At 38.1% G+C, this 21,498-nt stretch overlaps 2 long non-coding RNA genes across 2 annotated transcripts; both read left to right on the plus strand.

The window, feature by feature from the left end:
• The first annotated feature begins 10,633 nt into the window (after positions 1–10,633).
• Positions 10,634–13,247, plus strand: LOC113334501. Its single transcript, XR_003352850.1, has 2 exons — positions 10,634–11,130; positions 12,167–13,247. It is a non-coding gene; the product is annotated as an uncharacterized LOC113334501 (long non-coding RNA).
• Positions 13,248–14,493: 1,246 nt separating this feature from the next.
• Positions 14,494–16,692, plus strand: LOC113334712. Its single transcript, XR_003352886.1, has 4 exons — positions 14,494–15,138; positions 15,301–15,484; positions 15,651–15,798; positions 16,545–16,692. It is a non-coding gene; the product is annotated as an uncharacterized LOC113334712 (long non-coding RNA).
• The last annotated feature ends 4,806 nt before the right edge of the window (positions 16,693–21,498 follow it).

The following is a 21,498-nucleotide window of genomic DNA, read 5'->3' on the forward strand; positions in this document are numbered from 1 at the left end:
GATCACCTAAACTTGACAAACAAGCTTGAGATAGCAACATTCGCGAGTTTGACCGAGCAATGCTCTAAAAATCTCCCCCTTTGTCAATTTTAGTGACAAAACTATCAATACATACGGATTACAAAATAAATAAAATTTGTAGATTCTCATCCAGCATGCTTGATTTCCTTGGTTCTTTAACATTCCTTGATTTCTTCGTCACTCCAAGTACTCCAGTGATTTGAACGTGTTCAACTCAGCATCATTTTTGTTGAAGATCCGTATCCATAACAATAAGAAACAGATGTTCTCAATTATTATTATACAGTGTCATAGTATTATTACACAACATCAAAGTTCAATTGTATCACAACTTTGACAATAATACTATTGTGATATGTATCACTCCCTCTTAGTCAATACTTCATCTCACAATGAAAACCACTCCCCCTTATATAATGATCCGCAAACCATATGTATGTAGTGTGAACTACAAAATAATTCTCGTCAATATAAATTGGCAAAGGTACGAAAACTAGCAGGATCGTAATGAAATTCTCCAAGAGATTATTCATGACTAAAAGAGAACATATCAAATTGGTTTTGATGATTTCACATAGTCGAAACTTATTGTACTGATCAAGGAGTTTATAAAGATACAAGATAAATCCTACAATATTCCACAGCCGCACTCCCCACAAAGATTTGGCAATTAAGCACAAGTTCAATTAAGAACTCTCCCCAATAAAATGTCATTCCCTAAAGAACAACAAGAGCGACCTTACTGTTACGAGAAATAAGGATTTCTTTGGACATTAACAAATCATATGAAACATGAATTTGTATCCAGAAAACTCGAATAAATTAACCACAAGAGAACCTTGATGATTAATTTAATCTGAAATGCTCAACATAAGAAAACTTACGGAGCCATACAGTACTTTCACATATAAGTGGATCGAGGAAAGATCAATACTGCGGAATATTCAAAAGTTCATTATATCTTTTATCAATAATTGCATAACGACATAATATACTTAACTTTTGACATATATGGGACAATCATAGTTCACGGACGTAAACATACGCATCCCATAAAAAATTTGCAATATAAAAAACCATAAAGATTAATACTGCAAAATTATCTTCCAAATAACTTCGAATTTAAATAAATAAATCTAAAACATTGCAAGATGAAAACCGTTGGCAATAGCTATGTGTAATCACAATATTTTCTATTCCAAACCCTAGTAATCCTTCTTAAAACACAAGAATAAATTCTCATGAGAAGTTTCCTAAATATTGTAGAGATTTCTCGGAGCATTTACTGAGAATTCCTTCTCATTATTGAAGAACCCATTGAATATGAGATTATTTAATTCCTCCAGATCTTCAGAAATATCAGTTAACTCACTAAGTTCTCTTTTCAGTTCACACGGAGTGTTCTTCGTCAGAGATAACATTTATTCATATTGAGCTATCTTTTCTAAAGAGAACATGATTTGAGATTTTAATTCATTTCTTTTGCTGATAAAATCCTTCACCATAGCCCTAAAGTTATTACCACTTTGACAAATAGATAAAAAATAATTAGAGGAGGAACTTTTTTCATCATTTGTACACTTCTCCGTTTTGTTCCTTGAGGATTGGATTCTTTCCCACAGACACACAATAGCTGCTTCTACTGCATCCATTTTTGTGGTAACTCTAGTTACAGGAGCCATGATACTGTATCTTTCAAAGAAAAAAGTGCGAAGGGCATTTTGATCACAAATGAATATAAATAGATCACCAGAAGAGTATACCCTAAAAAAACTTTGAAAAAGTCTTAACGGTTCACGATCATTATCTATTTTTGATAAGAAAATATTCAATTATAAATCTCAACTTATATAAACCCAAACAAAATAGAAGATAATAAATTAACAACTATACAAGACTTGAGAAACCTTGATGCAATCCTCATATTCTCAAGTTAATAATGAGGATACATACGTCACTATAATTAGATAGTGATGGAGTGAGAAGAATGCTCACATCTTGTGTCACATGGTGACTTGCCAAGGTTTATTGTATAAACAGACTTCTTACCTCGTCTGACTCCGGTTCTCTTAGACTTCTTCTTGTCTTCAGGAGTTCCTTGTTTGTTACCCAAAGCCACATTTCATCCTCTGCATGTCATTCTGAAGTTTGGCCATTCGTTTGTTGTTCTTATTGAATTTCCAACACTTACTTTGAACATGATTCGCATTTCCAGAAAACGAATTGAACAATTCAATAACAAATTTTTTTTTGCTGATTTGACTCCGGTTTATAACAACTTTTAACATCTATTATTCCAGAACCGGCTGAAACAAAAAAGTTTTTTGTGCTCACATCCTTGCTTTTGAACCCTAAACCATTTGTGTTTCCGAAAGACTTCTGACTAAATAACATTGCTGAAATCTTGTCAGAGCTTCCAGACAACCTTCGGAGGTCACACTTAAGAGTATTAATCTCTTTTTCTTTTAGAGATAGGGTTCTGGTGAATTCATCATTAAGACAAAAAATCTCAAGATTTTTCACCTCAAGTGATTATTCAAGTTTCTCCAACGTCATCATTAGTTGAAGATTTTCTTGGTGAATTTCTTCATTTTTATCCAAGAATTCAAGTCAGACTCACATTCTGAATCAGAATTTGAGTTAGTAGAAGTTTCTGCTGTGAGAGCTGAAATTTCTGTGCAAACTTCAAAAGTATGCAAATTGACCAACTGATATTATTTTTCATATATTGAATCATCTGAAGCATCAGAGAGAGAGATGTTCCTCAGATCTTTTGCTTCTTCTCACAATATCCTTGATCTTTTGTAAAATCAATGACCTGTCAGGATCAATATAATTCAGACAACAATCATCAACCCAAGACAAGTTAGGAGAATTATTTGTGTTGGTCACAGCATTGAATGCGGAAGTTCTGACTATGTTCTGATCATGATCAAGAACTCTTAACTTTCCAATGTGAGTTTGTGGAAAGTGTTTCAAGGTTATTTCCTTCAATGATAGCATGTTTCTTAGAATCGCATCTAGATGGCAACGATCTGAGAATTTTCATCACAATATCCTTTTCAGGAATAGTCTTACTCGATGCAAAAGATGCATTAACAATTTCAGACACTTTATGATAAACTCATCAAATGAATCTTCATCATCCATACGAAGGTTTTCCCAATCAGAATTTAGGTTTTGAAGCCTAGCTTCCTTTTCATAGGTATTCCCTTCAAATACGGTTACTAAGCATCTTCATCAGCCATACGAAGGTATATCCCAAACATCTTTAGACCGAGCGCACGTAGTCATTTTGTGCTGAAGATCTGGGTTAATAACATGTATGATTACATTTAAGCCGTCGGAATTTTGCTGTAGAATCTCGTCAGGCTCATAGCTATCAATATCCTTTGCAACAGATACACCGTCTACTGTAACCATTGGAGGAATATAGTTATTAACAACATAAACGCATGATTGAAAATCACGCGCTTGAAGAAAGGCACGCATAACAATTTTCCACCATAAGTAATTCGAGACATCGAATACTGGGGGTACGTTTATAGAGATAGCGCTTCTGTCCATAGAGTCAGATTGCTACAAACACAGACTTATGAGGTCTTAAACGTGTTTGGCTGCTCTGATACCAATTGAAAAAGCGGGGGTCTAACAACCACACCCAATATTTCGTTCGGAAATCTTTATGGACTAACTCCAATATAATTCAAGAGAATCAACTAGACAGTTAGACTCAATCCAAGAAATATATTCAAGATTATATCTCTGTTTCTCAATGTAATCAACAAATCAAACAGATAGAATCCGTTAGCCTGATTATTATGAGAAACAACTTGAACGGTACCAAAGACCAATGTTCAAGTATCAATCAATTTCAATCAACAACCAAAGGTTGGATTTACCAATTGATTGAATCACGCACAAACTATGATATTTCAATTATATAAATAAATACAATGCGGAAAAGAAATAACACAGACACCAGAAGTTTTGTTAACGAGGAAACCTCAATGTAGAAAAACTCAGGGACCTAGTCCATATTTGAACACCACACTATATTAGCCGCTACAGACCCTAGCCTACTACAAGTTAACTTCATACTGAAGTGTAATTGATCCATAACCAAGTATAACACCGATTAAGGTACAGTCGCGTTCCTTACGCATCTGAATCCCAGCAGGACTCTACGCACTTGATTCCCTTAGCTGATCTCACCCACAACTAAGAGTTGCTATGACCCAAAGTTGAAGACTTTATAAACAAATTTATCTCCCACATAAAAGTCTATTCGGATGGATAAATATGTCTCCCATAGAAATACCAACGAAGTTTTTTTTCCGTCTAGGACGTCAGCTAAAGGAATCAATTGTGTTGAGCTTTGCGACGTTCAAGAGACGTAAAAAGCACGACCAAAGCTAAATTGATTGGAGGGTTGGTTCGGTCTCAACTTCATTCTAGTCCGAAGTTTGATAGGCTAGTGTCTGTAACGACTAATACAGTTTGGTGCTCAAAGATAGACGAGGTCCCAAGGTTTTTCTGCAGGTGCAAATTTCCTCGTTAACAAGCATTATATTGTTTTATATTATAATATGAATAAAACAAGTAATACACATTCAATCTAGGTATTAAGTGTGACCAATAACGAGGCTTGTACTTGTTGAATTCGTATCTTGAAAGATAAATAACAAGTTTTTTACTTGGAAGAATTCAAATCCTCTTGATTTGGATAAACTAGATTGATCTTGAATATTAATTTTTGAGATCGTCCAAGAACTCTTATACATAATCAGGTTCACGGTCTTTGTTGTCTAGACATATTGATTGTGGAAGATAAAAGATGTTCATGGATCTTCCATTAGATCTGCTTGCAATTGTATTAGGTTTTGTCCATACAAGTTGTCGAACGAAAAAGCTGGTGGTATACTTGGTACCCTCTCATTTTCAATATCAAACAATAACATAAAATAAGGCAATTATCTGATTTGGGAAACAATTAATAAGAGGCACTTATATTAGTGGGGAATAAAAATTAAAATTGATAATATATCAAACAACATCATTAAATAAGAGGCACTTATCTGATCTTTGTTTCTTCCCCGAAAGGTTTGGTGATGTCTTGAAATATCGTTTCCTGTTAAACACCATGAACGAAGAAAATGGTAGATTGAGGCACATGTTTAACATGTTGTCTTTAAGACAAGAATGTCGGCCGGCTACACACCACTGGACATATACCTCAAGGATTCAACAATCTTAATAAACCTTGAATAACACATTTAAACCTTAATGTACTAGAACTTGGCCGTGGAAAACTCATGAAACTTTTGTAAAAATCTCACATTCGAAAACATTAAATATAAAGAAGAAATAATCTGGCAGAATCGATACAAGAGAAGGTAAACATAATAAATCAGGAAAACTCTTTTATAGAAATTATTTTTTCATTCAACGAACTATATATTTATTCCATAAAAGTTGGAGCGATAAATTTGGAAGGTATTTATATTATTTGAAAAACCATTTTATTATAATTTTATTCAATTAAAACTTTATTTTTCCAACAATAATGGCTCCCATGTTGATTTTGTTGTTTTCTGATTGGGTGTATCTTGCTGGATATTCTTCCCAAGCCATATTAACATTACATATCTAGTGTTGGCGATATGGTATAGATTCGTTCAAGTTTAGAAAGTTACGGCCGTATCTTTGTGCCATTTGTTTTGGGTAACTAAGGTTAGTGTGCATCTTATAGCCTCACAAATCGAGCATAAATTCATAGCTGACGAAGATTTGTGTCCTTCGCAAAACTATCTCTCCGAAAAATACCTCATTTCTCTCAGAAATACAGAGATAAGAAAAACCCTTTCACCTTCGTCCAAGGTTTACTCTGATTTGCTCCATGGAGTGAATCAGAGCAAATCAGCTCCAGTCAATCTTGCCACTAGTTCTCTTAATCCTTTCACAGGCTTTTTCAAAGATCTTTTTAACACAAGAGTTTGGTTTTGGTTTATCTTCCACAAATAAATCTGTGGGGATAAAAACAATCTATTTAACTTGTATTTCTGTTTTTACAAGGTCAAATACAATTTCTACTTTTTAGGAAACTACTTATACAAAGACTAGGAAATATATACAGAAGATTAGACTAGGTTTGGTAATTAGTTGTGCTGGTGACTTGAACTGGTCAGTTCAGAAATTATTGGTGAACTGTTGCTTCTATCCTTGACACCCTCCCTCAAGTTGAGCTGGAGTTTGCGAATGTTCAACTTGTCAGAAATTAACTGAAACCTTGGTGCTGCTAGACCTTTTGTGAATATGTCCGCTAGCTGATCTTTAGAAGATATGAACCTTACATGAAGTTTCTTGCTTGCAACTCTTTCACGGACGAAGTGATAATCTATTTCGATATGCTTCGTGCGTGCATAGAAGATGGGATTCACCGTTAAGTAAGTGGCTCATAGGTTGTCACACCATAACGTTGGAGCTGCAGGAATGATGCCTAGCTCGCTTAATAAAGATTGTATCCATACAAGTTCCGAAGTAGCAATAGCAACCCCCCTGTACTCAACTTCCGTGCTGGACTTTAAAACTGTCTTCTGTTTGCGTGCACTCCATGATGAGATTGCCTTCATAATATATCCAGTACCCACTTGTGGATCGTCTGTCGTCCAAATTTCCAGCCCAGTCCGCATCTGAGTAAGCGTATAGAGCTTTGTTATCGGATGGTTTAATGAGCAACCCATAGTCCACCGTATTCTTTAGATACCGTAGAATTATTTTTATGAATTCCCAGTGCTCTACATAGGGATCATGCATAAATTGACAAGCCTTGTTGACAGCGACTGAAATATCTGGGCGAGTTAAATGAAAGTACTGTAATGCTCCAACGACACTCCGATATAATGTTGGGTCGTCAAACTTCACACTGCCCTGCTTCTGCAATTTTGTCTGAGTTGCTAAGGGTGTGCACACAGGTTTAATGCCATCTAGTTTAGTTCTCCTGAGCAAGTCAGCTATGTATTGTCGCTGAGAAAGCAATAGGTTCTTCCCTTGTCTGATAACCTCAACTCCAAGAAAATATGACAGCTGCCCCATATCTTTAACAGCAAAAGCACAGCTTAAATCTGCAATCAATTTGTTAATATGCGAGGAACTGCTTCCGGTGATTATTATGTCATCAACATAAATTAAGACATAAATAATGGAATCTGCAGACTGTTTGACAAATAGAGAACTATCAGCAATGGATCCTTTGAAGCCTAAGGTAATTAGATGGTTGCTCAACTTCGAGAACCAAGCCCGTGGAGCTTGTTTGAGTCCGTAGAAAGATTTGTGCAATTTGCACACATGATTCGGAAAGTTAGGATCAGCATAACCTGTTGGCTGCTTCATGTAGACTTCTTCCTGCAAATCCCCATGTAAAAATGCATTCTCCACATCCAATTATCGCAGCTCCCAGTTATGCATTACAACAATTGACAATACCAGACTAATTGTGCATGGTTTCACCACTGGTCTAAAGGTCTCACCGTAGTCAATCCCTTCTAGCTGATTATGGCTTTTGGAAACTAAACGAGCTTTGTGACAATTAATGGTTCCATCTGGATTTCTATTGATGCGGAAAACCCATTTTGAACCAACAATATTCATCCTGTTCTCATATTTCACAAGTGAATACGTACCATTTTGTAGCAAAGCATTGATTTGTACATCCATTGCATTTCTCCATTTAGGGTCTAAACGCGCCTTGGAGTAGCAGGTTGGCTCCATGAACTCTGAATCTTCTAGTGGATAATTTGTTGCTGTCAAACACAGTCGCTGCACAGGTTTTGTGATTCCAGATTTGGCCCTAGTTCTCATGGAATGTTGCGGAGGTTGAAGTTGAGAAGCGTCAGTATCACTAGGAATAGTAATCTGGAGCTGACTATTCCCGGAGTTTGCATTGTTAACAACATCTTGTGCAGTACTGATGCTTGCTGATTGCATCGATTTTTCTAACACTGAATATGAACATCTGACGCTGTAAATGCTGGTGAAGGCTGTTGTTGAGCTGTGATTGTTGGCAGGACTGGGACATTTGTTGATGCTCTTAATTGTCTGAAAATAGGGGATGAAAACAATCTTGTGCTAGGAGACGGAGATGGTAGACTGCTCAAGGGACTTTGCTGTTGTTGTGGGGCGAATGGAAATGTGCTTTCTTCGAACCTGACATGACGAGAAATGTATACGCGATTTTTTTGTTGATGAAGATACATATAGCCCTTATGAGAACTACTATAACCAATGAACACACAAGCTACAGACCTTGGTTCTAATTTATTTGAATTGTAAGAACGTAGACAAGGATAAACCAAACATCCAAACACTTTCAGAAACGAGTAATCCGGTGTTTTGTTAAATAATAGCTCTAGTGGTGTTTTGGAGATATTCTGTGATTTAGGTAGCCTATTGATTAAGTAGCATGAGGTTTGGAAAGCTTCAGGCCAAAATGTTTTCGGCATCTGAGCATGAAAGAGCAGCGCTAACCCTGACTCATTTACATGGCCTATTCTACGTTCAGTAAGACCGTTTTGTGGAGATGTGTGAGGACATGAAAAACGATGCAAAATACCAGAATCATTGAGAAAGGCAGTGAACTTTTTGTATTCACCTGCATTATCAGATTGGAAAACTTTTATCTTGTGGTTTGTAAGATTTTCCACCTTCTTTTTAAACTGTGCAAAAGTTGCTAAAGCATCTAATTTTTGGACAAGAGGAAAAACCCATGTATAATGTGAAAAAGCATCCATTAAAAGCATATAGTAACAGAATCCATTCCTAGACATATGAGGAGAAACCCAAATGTCAGAGACGACCAAACTTAATGGTTTATCAAAGATAGTACTACTAATTAGAAAGGGAAGTTTCTTGCTCTTACTAATGTGGCAAGAATGACAAAAATCAAAAGTTTTATTTGATAACGGAAGAGATAAATTATTGATGACTCGATGGACAGTCCTCAGTATTGGATGTCCTAATCTTTGGTGCCAAACTGGCAGAGAATTGGTTATGAATGACTGTGGTTGTAGTTGAGTCTTTCCAGTGCAAACATCATCAAACACATATAGTCCATTGTTATTCCGCCCCCGCAGCAGCGTTGTCCCCGTGCTTTTTTCCTTTACAACAAAGAGATTTGTGTGAAATTCAAAAAATACATCATTGTCTTTACAAAATTGATGTACTGAAAGAAGATTTCTTTATATTGTTGGCACATGATAAATATTATTGAGATGAAAAGTTCTTTTGTTATGAGTAAAAGTTGCTTTACCGACATTTGAAATTGGGAGAGCATTACCATTTCCAACATGGACTTGTTCAGCGCCATCGTACTCATGAGGGATGCGGAGATTTTTGATGTCAGCTGTCAAGTGATGGGTTGCACCTGTGTCTGTAACCTAGCTGTTATCTTCATGTCCTTGAGGAAGTACAATATAGACAGCAGGTGCACGCTGTTGTGGCACAAAATCTTTGTCAAAACGATACCAACATCGAAATGCAATATGATTTATTCGACCACAGAGTTGACAGGGACCTTGTGCAGGTTGGTTGTTTGTCCTTGGACGCTGTTGATTACGATTTGGACCATTTGGTGGATTGTTTCTGAATCTTCTCTGATCAGGCCTTGGCGATGAAGAGGATGCTCCAAATGTAGCCAAATTAGCCAATGGTTGCTGTAGCAAAGCTTGTTGCTGCTCCAGCCGCATGTCATAGGTAAGGAGATGCGTTTTGAATGTCTCCATATCCACATCAATGGCAGTTCCCAATGCAGTAATGATTGGGTCATAACTTTGATTGAGTCCATTAACAAGAACATACTTCATATCTTCAGAGGATACATTGTATCCACAAGCTGCAAGACCATCAGATAAATTCTTAGCTTGAGAAAAGTATTGTTGCATTGTGAGATTACCTTTCTGAAGATTGTGTAGTTGTCTGCGAAGCTGCATCTGATGAGCAGATGTTTTTGGGGAAAACTCCCTTTCTAGAGTATCCCACACTGCTTTTGATGTCTCAAGACCTGTGACTTTGCCAATCACAGTTTCAGATAATGAAAAGACAAGCCAACCCAACAGAAGTTGATCGATGTCTTCATGCTTTGTAAATTCAGGATTAATAACTTCTGAATTTGGAAGGGTTCGTAGGGGAACTGCCTTTGTCCCATCAATGAAACCAATGAGTTTGTATCCTCTCAGAACGGGTTTGAACAAGGTTTTCCAAAAAATATAATTAATTTTGGTGAGTTTAAGTGTGATAAGATGGTTGGTGTGAACATTCTGAAGAGTTGCAATATCTGCCATTTGATGAAAGGTATTTTTTTGTTTTGTTTTGTGGATTGCGTGGTTTTTGGATCGTAGGCTGATACCAACACAAGAGTTTGGTTTTGGTTTATCTTCCACAAATAAATCTGTGGAGATCAAAACAATCTATTTATACTTGTATTTCTGTTTTTACAAGGTCAGATACAGTTTCTAGTTTTTAGGAAACTACTTATACAAAGACTAGGAAATATACACGGAAGATTAGACTAGGTTTGGTAATCAGTTGTGCTGGTGACTTGAATTGGTCAGTTCAGGAATTATTGGTGAAATGTTGCTTCTATACTTGACATTTTATAGTTAGATCTTGTTTTTTCTCGGATTTGATTTCTAGATCTATTTTTTTCTCTTTTGTTCTTTTAGCTTCGTATCAGGGTATTGTTTTCTCTAAAGATGAAAGGATGGGTTATGATCTTCTGCATCGAAGAAATCAACGCATTAATAGTGTGAGTGAGAGATTGTATGTGTTTATTGAAATCAAGAGAATTGAGAGAGTCGAGTATATATACTCAGGTCCATTGTAACAGACAATTAACCTTTTCTAATCAATATCAAACCCTTCATCAACGTAGACATACGATAGTCACTATGGTATCAAACTCAGAAATTTTAATTTCTGAGGGTAATCAATCATTTCCTGTGATTTCTTCACCACTACCACCATTATTTCTCCACCACCACCACCACGATCATCAAATCTCTTCATCACCTTCTGCTGTTACTGAAATCGGAGACTCGAATTATGTTTTCAAAGGTAAAATCATCACAAATTTGTGCTCAATTTGCTCTGATCTCATCTCTTACAACACAAATTTGTCAAATCTATGATTTCTGGTTCTGCATCAACAGTTGGTAATCATCTTCATCTCCTTCTACTTAATGGTATTTTTTGGTAGAAACTAGGGCTTTGTGTTCGATCTGATACTTCTACAACAACGCAATCAAGCATGCTTCTCATATCTGTATTTTGCTTTGCCTAGTTGACTGGTAAATCAAAACTATGTTGATAATCTTGATTTGAAATTCTTAGATTACTTCATATCTGATTTTCATGTGTTCAATTCCTAATCAGTTCATCTTCCAAAATTAATTTTCTTCTTCATCTTACTTTCTCATCATCAATTAGTTATGTCGGTGCTGCCTAAGGGGTTAGAGGAAGCATTTTATGTTTATTTTGAATTGAAGATCACTGCTGCTGAAAATTGGTAAATGTTATGCTGTTCGTGGTAGTTTCTACTACGAAGGAGATAGAGGAACTTCCTTAAATTCATCAGTTGAACATCCTAGGCCTCTGTTGCTGAATTCTGTTGCACTTTGTATGCTTTATTTGCTTTCTTCAGTTTCATTCATATTCTTAACTTCATCTCAGTTCTCACCGATTAGATGGTGTTGATTTCTTCCGAGCGTGTGAGATGATAGAGCTAGTACGAAGCTTTGAAGTTTAGTTTTGATTATGGATATAATCTACGGATTTAAATTTTGGATTGAAGTTGTGTTTGTTGAGTTTGCTTATGATTTTGTATGCAACCTGTTGCTAAGATTGCATATGGTGAAATATGCAGCCTATGGTTCTTTTATCTTATTGCTGTTAAGTTTCTAACTTCCTTCAATTTTAGAAGAATTTGAATAATACAAGGTGCTTTAATAAGTCCTTGTGTGCTGAATAATGCACCAAACTATGCATCTTGCTGATGTGTTTGGAATAGTACTTTGAATAATGTTGAGAAGATCTCACTGAGTGGTTATACTTACAACCTCATTTCTTACAAGTTGATGGTTAAATTGGCCAGAGAAGATACAATTGGTAATTGCTAGAGATTGGTGAGTATTTTTGCAGTATTTTGGAGCATCATTAACTGTGTACAATTCTTGAGATCAAAGTTTGTCAGCTAGGTGTGTGATTCTATTGGAAGCAATGGTGAGATTCAAACTGAGTATTTTTTTATTGGTGTAATTTGTACTTCTGTCTTACTACTGGTGGTACTTTGTCTGACTTTCTTTTTTAAAATTTCTGCAACCACAAACTATTGCTGTCCTACAAGTTGTTACACCTGCCTAGCTTCATCTGTATCATTTATCCTTGGTATGTCTGCTATCAAATGCTCTGGTGCCTGGTGTTTCTCTTATAATCTTCTTGTTGATATTGGTGGTTGCCGTGCTTCGATACTTATACACCAACTTCTTATACAAATCCTAGTCTACTGATTCTTTATGACTATTACTACACCGACAACTGCTTTTGACCTACTGCTTCTCTCAACTTCCTATTCAAAAGCTGCAATCTACTATTCAGTTATGCATACAGCTGTTGCTTCTTTGCTACAGTTTTCATATCCAGGTTGGTACTTTGCTGATTGAATTCTAGTACTGATTCTTCCTAAGATCAACTGCTGCAATACTATGACTTTTTCTTCACCAACTGCAACAACTACTACAACAGTCACAATCTGATTTGCAGCCTCTTATGCTAGTTTCTATGCACCAACTTTTTCAACTGCTTCCTATGGTCTACTACAAGCTTCATTGCAATAGGTGTTTTATATTCAATTGTTCTACTACTGCATCTCTGACTACAGTCGCAATCTATCTGTCTTGGTGTAACTACTCACAATTGTCCTACTGTTTTTGCTTTTTTCTATGTGTGAGTGATTGTATGTGAGTGTGTGAGAGCAAGTTCAATGTTCCTTTGCAATGCCCTTGAACTTGAGGGGGGATAATAGTGTGAGTGAGTGATTGTATGTGAGTGTTTGAGATGATCGAGCATGTGTTTATTGAAATCAAGAGAGTTGAGAGAGGAGTATATATACTCAGGTCCATTGTAACAGACAATTAATATTTTCTAATCAATATCAAACCCTTCATCAATGTAGACATACGACTGTCACTACGCATGTCATCATCTTTTGTGCTAATTTGTGAGCTAAAAGAAGTATCAACGACAGTTTTATTTTCGGCATTTTCTCAACATATGCTTTACAGTTGGGATTTTGTCTCTGATGTTGTTGCAGATCGGTTTTTATTTGGTCTTGTTCTAGTTCCTGCTAAAGACTTGTCCAGCTTCTCTTACAAGGGTTCCTCAAGTTCATATTTGCTATTTTGTGGTGTAATAATTGTGATTTGCAGCGACCTTTTTCTTCACGGCAAGTTACTCCGGCAGGTACCAGATTTGGATGAAAGTCAAGATCTTGTTGTATCAACTAGGGAAGAATGTTGTGTTGTAATCGGTGATTGTTATCTCCGAGAGGTACCTTGTTTACCAACTAGGGTTAATGATATGTTAGATCCTGTGATTGTGTCTGTAATTTTGATTATATGGCTTGTTTGTAAACTGATGACTCTATGATATAAGTTTGGTGATAATATTCTTCTGGAGAGATATTATCCATATTTGATTTGCATTTTTCTGGCCGGTGGAGGAGCTCTAACGAGTGGAATCTGCACATCGTGCGAAGAATGGATCAGTTTTGGCTTTTTAGCATCTCTCGTTTGAGGAGGGGTTGTCAGTACAATCGGAAAAAAAATTCATCCGAGTCTGATCATGCACCAACGATCATCTCTCCAGTATAGAGTTGCAGGTGTTACTTTTATTGTCATTGTTACCGTTTGATGGCCCGATCACTATTAGTGGATTCTAGTTACAGGATTCTGGTTACGAGATTCTACTGTTTGGAAATCGCATAGCGTTGTATTTACTAGTTTTATGTATGTTCTGTGACTTCAGGGTTATCCCTGTTTTTTTAACTATCTTACAAATACAAATGGTTTTAGCCTAATCTAATGCTTTTGAATTACCCATTTCCACCAATCGACGGTCATATTACTTTCAAAATGTAGGAAAGGGAAGGATATAAATCGTGACTGAAAATGCATCTTACACGCCCTCATCCAACGTCCCGGATTCAATGTCTTAATTTCTTCCCCCTTGACTTCCATCGGTTACTCCTAGGGTTTTCATCCGTAGGGGGATGACAACCATGATTCCCTTTAATTCAAAGCAGAATAACTGTTCATACGTTACCCATTAACAACACCGTTATCAATTGTTTTACATAAACCTCTAAAAATTATCTTTCACGGGTTCCCAATGCTTTCCAGTCTCCTTTTTCTCTGTCAAGATTTATTCATGTAATTTTATGTGATTTTGGTATTTTTCTAGGGAAATCGATCTCTATGATTTTAATAGTTTTGTTACTATCCAGTTAACCCAGATCTAAGTTTAGGGTTTAAAATTACCCGCTGATTTTTTGTTTCCTTAGTTTTTGGTTTATACATATCACTGGAAAATTGATTTGAAAGTCATAATCACTGGAAAATTAATTATCTATCACTTAGTTGTTGTGAGTTTTCAGAGATTAAATAATATTTATGCCCTCATCAAGGGATGAACTGCACGCGTTAATTGCAAAGAAAATTTTGAAGTGACTAAACGGTTTCAAAAACTTTGAAATCCATCATGTTGTTGATGCTTCAAGCGGCAGAAGATACAGTCGCGAATGTTAATACCGAACCTACCTTAAAAAATATTCTTATACATCGGTAAATTCTTTGTATTTATCTCGAAATTTATCGAATGTAAAATTCTTTAATTGTAATATAAAATTGCATATGTTCTTGATTTATGGCTTAAAAAGAGTTGGTTATTCGAGCATAAGGAACAATGATCAGTTTTGTGTAACAAATCTTAGTAAGGGTAGCACCATAGATGTTGGATCAAATGTATGTTATGAGTCGTTTGTCAGGAGGTTTACAACTACTTTGAATTGTAAGTTCTCTTATATACTTTAGCTCTTTTATCTTTTACGTAGTCGGAAATAAGATCTTTGGTTGTAGTGAGGAGGCTTTGCTGACCAATGAAAATTTCTTCTGTCCATGTTGTAAGTTTGTTTGAGTGGGATTTGCTTTTGTCGTTTTTTTTTTATTGCAGAGGTGATGGTGTTGGTGACGAGTCATAATTGCAAGTAAATGGGCACAATTTAGGTGGTGCATCACTGTTCTTTTGCATCACAATTTCGGACTCCTTTTCGTTTTTTGTTTTAGGACTCCTCGCTCTTGAACTTTCGTGCAAGAAAATAAAAAGATGACCAATTGAGCAGAAGACATGTGATAAAGTGAGTTATTTCTTCTAGCAAGACGACCTTATCTGACAACCAATTTCAAATAGCAATTGTAGTTTTGCTCGAAGTGGTTGTTCTATCTTCAGGTGCACATATATCGCACATGAATTTCATTTGTTAGTATTTTTCTGATTAGTTTTTTTCTCATAACTCCTTACAGTGCGAAATAGCACGTGCCATTTAAGCAAGTGATCTCAACTATGAGCAGCAGTGTTTCCTCTATGTTGTGCTTGACGGATGGAGGCTGGTAAGTTCATCATGTTGTCAATGATCCCAGGAATATGTGGAGCTGCAACAGATCATACATGGTACATATAAGACAGCAAGATTTTATTTTATTTTGTGTAAATTGACCTTTAGGTATTTGTTGATTAAACTATTTTATATTGTTGTATAATTAAAACTAAATACTCAAATTAGTTATATATATATAAAGGTCATTTTGTGCGTTAAAATTTCATTCTTCGATCACCGGTTTTCAAACAGTGGGCTATGTGGTTTAATAATGGTAACTGCACGGGAAACACACTTTAAGGTAATGTTTGTGCTCTGTTAGATTAATGTCTGTGCGTGTTTTTTTCTCAAGAAAAATCCGTTTTTTGTTTACCTGATTTTCTTTCTCTGCCCAGTGCCCACTCACAGGTGGCTTGACTAACATATAGTGGATATCCAGCTAACCGCTAATAGTATGTTTTTGCATGGTTTTGATAGTCTAGACTAGACATGATTAAAGACTTGAACTTGGTTACCTTTTACTTTGTAATCTTTGAAAATGCACTAAGGCTTGGTCGTACAAACCTTCTACGCCAATTTTAAGTGAATAATTTGCTGGCATGTACGTCGTAGCACAACATTTTGGGAATCCTCAATTCAGCCTCTTTATATTTTTGTTTCTTCCCCCCGGGTGTTGTGGAATGTGTGTTGAAGCTAATAATTCTTTTGGTATCTTACGTTAGCCAAGATTGGTGGAGCCTTAATGCATCATATATAATTGGATTTTATCATGAACATGCATATTTTCTGATATTCTTATGTTGATGAGGTTACCTTGCAGATCTCCACGGAATACCATCACTGCACTCACATCTATATTGGTTAAAACCCACGCACTTGGTAGTATTTCCTTCAAATTGTTTCTTTATTTTGAAGAATCTGTAATCTGTAAGATGTTGGGAAAAGGTACAAGGTTCAGTTGTAGTAGTAGTTAGCCTAGGAACCCTGTTACACAGTACTGGCAATATGGGGTTGTAGCGATAACTTTTGAGTATGATGTTCCTTATGAACAAGTTTGGCTTAGATGATGGCATATTGTGGTACTATGACATCCTAAATGTAATCATTTTGTTTATTAATGAAAATATAGCCTTTTGGTTTGGAAAAGAAAAAGCAGGCACATGTAGAGTTCTAAGGTTGGTTTGGTGTATCCTGTGTACACATATATCTCACTATCAGACACGTGTATATAAAAAGGTACGTGGAAAGCATGCAGGCCAAAACATCAAAACATGATGCGTCACGAAACACCGAATAAACCCCGAGGAGTTACTTTATCTCATTCCCAAAAGAGGAGCTAAGATCAACGGTGGAGAGAAAGTTAGCTGACACGGACTGACAGGGGCAGAAGACACTTGTCTGACACGAGCAGACCCCTCAACTACCCACATTAAACACTCTGAGCAGTGTACGTGTCGACCAACCTGTGGAACGAGCGAGGATGCCTCTGCGGGATCAAGGGGCAAACGCAGACCTCCGCGTGATGGACGCAAGGACACAAGAAGATAAGGTTCCAACGGTCTTCAGAGATGGGTCCCACGTTCTAACCTTATAAATACCCAATCTCCACCAAGAGGAAAGGAGGATCGAAAATATCAGGAAGGGAAGGAGAGAGAGAGAGAGAAACAGTAAGGGTAAGTTAATCCCTTAGAAGAGAGAAACATGTAAACCCCAAAAGTCATTCAACTATTCGTGTAACCGTGAAGAACATAGTAAAACAACAACCCCGTGGATGTAGGCCTTAGTGCTGAACCACGTAAACCTTGGTCTTATTTACATTTCAGCACTTTACATTCATTTAGCTCCGCGCTTGTTTGCTTATATGTTTGTTTCCTTAATACTTATATCCCATGCACAAACGCCACGCATGGAGTTGTTGGATGAGGCCATGATAAACCCGAAGGTTTTGAGCCAATGAATCAACACCAAGGTACCATCATCATAATCTCTTTAGATGTTAATGATTGATTGTGAGCGTTCGGACCCCCTCGTGGTTCGTGTGCCCACAATTTGGCGCTAGAAACAGGGACTTCGTCCCGGTAAAAGATTTATCTTGTCCTGTGATTTCATTTTAATTTGGCATATGATTGCTCTGATTTTATCAGCTCGGACCGTATAGATCATTCGTCAACTGTATTATGTCCCGATAAGAGTTATTGGTCTTCGATAAGAGTTATTGTTCTAATCCATCGGATTTACAATTTTCGTAGTTTTTATACTAAGGATCGCCTTTAATAAAACTCTAACCCGTATTTTATAGCCTGCGGGTATTAATTCCCTCTTGAAAAATTGTATTTCGCCAACTAACCCGCTTCACGCGGATATTCCCGTTTCTGTTGTTTGAAATAACTTATGCAGAGAGAACGTGTTGTGAGTAAAGAAGGCAAGTTTACGCGAGATTTCATTATCAACAAAAGGGCACGTGATGGAAAAGACGCAGGAAGCAGGAAAATCCAAAGCTTTGTCAAAAGAAATACCCAGGACAACCCCGATCATCACCCGAAGCAAGCAGAAAGGAGATAAAGCTAAAATGACCAATCGAAGGCAAGATACTGCAGAAATCACTTCACCCTTGAACGCTAATTCAGTTGCAGCGGCGGCTCTCAGAGCAGCAACGATAAAGTACGGGGAGGCTGCGGTAGTCCCGATGGCTGCGGAGGCTAGCAATACCTTCTCCATGAGTCAACTTAATCAACCAAGAGAAAGGGTGGATGAATCCAGAACATTCCAACCCGCGCACCTTCTAACCTTTGGAATGCCGCTAACAAATAATCAGAATCAAACCATACCGGCGGCTCTGGCACCGCAGAGGGGCGCTCACTCCAATTTGGAAACACCGGCAACCGAAGCTGAACCCCTGCCGCCTTTAGTACAGACCATGGAGGAGGGCGGCACCACGGCTGTAGCGACACGCGCTGGGACTCCCAATCAGGGGTCCAACCAATCACACCGACTAATGGCTGAGCTTGAGGAACTGAGGAAGAACCAGCAGGTTTACGCAGAAGTTGTAGCTCTGTTGGCCAGAGAAAATCAAGATTTAAAGGAGCGGATTGCTCTAAGCACGAAGACCAGCCAACAACTTGATGAAGCAAGCTCCAAAGACCAGAGCCACAACCAAGACTGTGGAGTCGTCCTAGCGCTAATGAAGACGCGACAAGGAGACGTAGCGTATCCGACCCGGATTATGACGAGGAGAGTCAGACGGTAATGAGCTGAATAATTTAGAACACCAACGCTCAATGGAGGAACTACGAGATGAGATGATGGAGAGATCAGGCAATTAAAAAATAAAAGGTGGGGAAGGTTAGAAGAGGTCATGAGAGAAGCTAACTCCACGCCCTTAACCCATCGCTTGGCCAAACACCCCTATTCCATTGAAATGCCCTGTCCCGACGTTCGAATGCTATGATGGATCCAGCGACCCTGCTGCACATGTTCGTACTACAACCGTGTCTAGCTAGATGGGGTCAGAACGACGCCGTACTCTGTAGATACTTCCCGTCAAGCTTGAAGGGATCGACGTTATCATGGTTTGATAATCTGCCACCAAACTCCATCCACTCATACGACCAACTCGCAGAGAAATTCTTAAGAACATACATGTACAACAAGACTTAAACACCGGGATGGATAAGCTCTTTCACTAGCAATTGGCTACAAGGAAACCACGAGGGAGTACACAAACAGATGGCATAAGATCTGCCAAGCCATAGGGAGGTGGACCCAGTGTGTAGCATCAACTGCTACAAATGGGGCTTAGACCGAATGAGTCCCCTATTTTGTTGAATTCACGGAGCGTTCCCAAGACAGAAGGAGATCTCCGAATAATTATCGAGAAACACGCTCGACTTGAGAAAATTCAACGGGAAAACCCGGGGCATATCGCAGAGGTCTCATCGCACAAACTCAGTGGAACAAACCAATGGGGCCAAAAGGGGTTGCTCAGATGAGAGACCTCACGAAGATAGGAAGGAACGGAGGGATGAACGAAGAACAGGCGACCGAAAATTCGAAGTCAAGTTTACACGAAACTCACGCTAGCTATGCTCGTATCCTACGAGAGATCAAAGGGAGGGAAAACTTAGAGTGGCCATGGTCTAAGGGAAGCAGCCCCCGAGATCCGAGAAGTCTAAAGATTACTGTGAGTATCACTGTTTCAACGGACACCAGACCGAAAAATGCAGAACCTTAAAATAATGATCCAAAAATTAATTGATGCTGGGAGAGCTCAACATTACATACGAAGGAGGTTACCGAGGACAGATCCAAACGACCAACCAGTCCAACTTCCGGAAGAAAACCGAACAATCAACACCATCTGGTTCCGAAGCCACAGGACCCTACTCCCAGCGCAGATTGGAAAAAGGTTACGGAAGCAATTCGAAGACCGCTGCGAGATATAAGGTCGATGGGATAGCGGTGGACGAACACGAAGATGGATGGAATCTCCTATCATCTTCGATGCCGAGGATATCGAAGAAGATATGGAAGACCATAACGATCCCTTGGTCCTAACATTACCAGTAGCTGGATGTAACCTCAAAAGATCTTCATAGACGGGGGAAGCTCTGTAAATGTCCTTTTCTATGATGCATTCAAAACGGATGAAGCTACATGATGAACAGTTGATGACCTCTTATCACACCATCTACGGATTCAATGGAGCAGCCACGAAGCCCTTGGGAGACATCGTGTTACAGGTTAACGCAGGGCCCATGAAATGGATACCCGATTCAGTGTGGTGGACACCCCTTCCCCTACAACGCCATTATTGGACGACAATGGGTACACAAGCTCAAAGGAGTTGCGGCAACATACCACCAATACCTCAGATTTCCAACACCTGAGGGAATAATGGAGATCAAGGGAGATCGAATCGCTACGCGAGAGTGCCAGGCCACTCAGGATCATATCAACAATGAGCAAGAAGAGCAGCGAAAAATCCGAATAGTAAGAAATCAAGAAACCGCGAAAGAGAAAGCCGTAGACCTATTCCTTAAGGAAACTACAGGAAAAGGCTTGACGAAAGATGGTAATGTCCAAGGCTCGGAAACAAGTACCTTGATGAGTGCTAAAAAGTGCATATTTTTATATCTTTTTGTTTGCATTTAACTCATATTTTGTGCATTAATTCTACATTTTATCCCATATTCTGTATTTTCTTGGTTTTCAAGAATAAATATTTTTATTAATTAATTTTGCATTTTTAGGTAATAAATAAAGTTTGGATGAATAGCGGAGCGAAAAGAGCAAAGGAACGGCAAAGACTCCCGCCAGGAGGAAGCGAAGAATGATGTTTGCAAGAGCCGGATCAACGAGAAGTGGGCTTGAAGAGGAAGAATTGTTCTTAAAGAAGATATGGGCTTGGCATACCCAAGGCCCAAAACCCTTACCCAAATCCATTTCCATTATCCATACCCATTTCCAAGAGAGCCGTCAGATTGGATCCATCTTGTCATCCAACGGTCGCCTCATCATTGTGCATCAAAATCCGAAGCTCTTGTCAAACACCATAGTACCTAACTCCATCTGAAGCCGTCAGTTTTGTTGTATCTCATAATCCAACGGTCGCTACATACCTCTCCATCGTAGCCGTTCGATTCAATCTATATGGGATCATCCAACGCTCTTTACTTGCTGTTCATCAAGTTCGCTACACCCGCTTCACACCTAGCATCCAAAACCATCGACTTCACCCAAACAAGTTCTTCTTCCCCAAATTTTTTTCCCCAAAA

The sequence above is a fragment of the Papaver somniferum genome, unplaced genomic scaffold, assembly GCF_003573695.1.
Source record: "Papaver somniferum cultivar HN1 unplaced genomic scaffold, ASM357369v1 unplaced-scaffold_137, whole genome shotgun sequence".
NCBI lineage: Eukaryota > Viridiplantae > Streptophyta > Magnoliopsida > Ranunculales > Papaveraceae > Papaver > Papaver somniferum.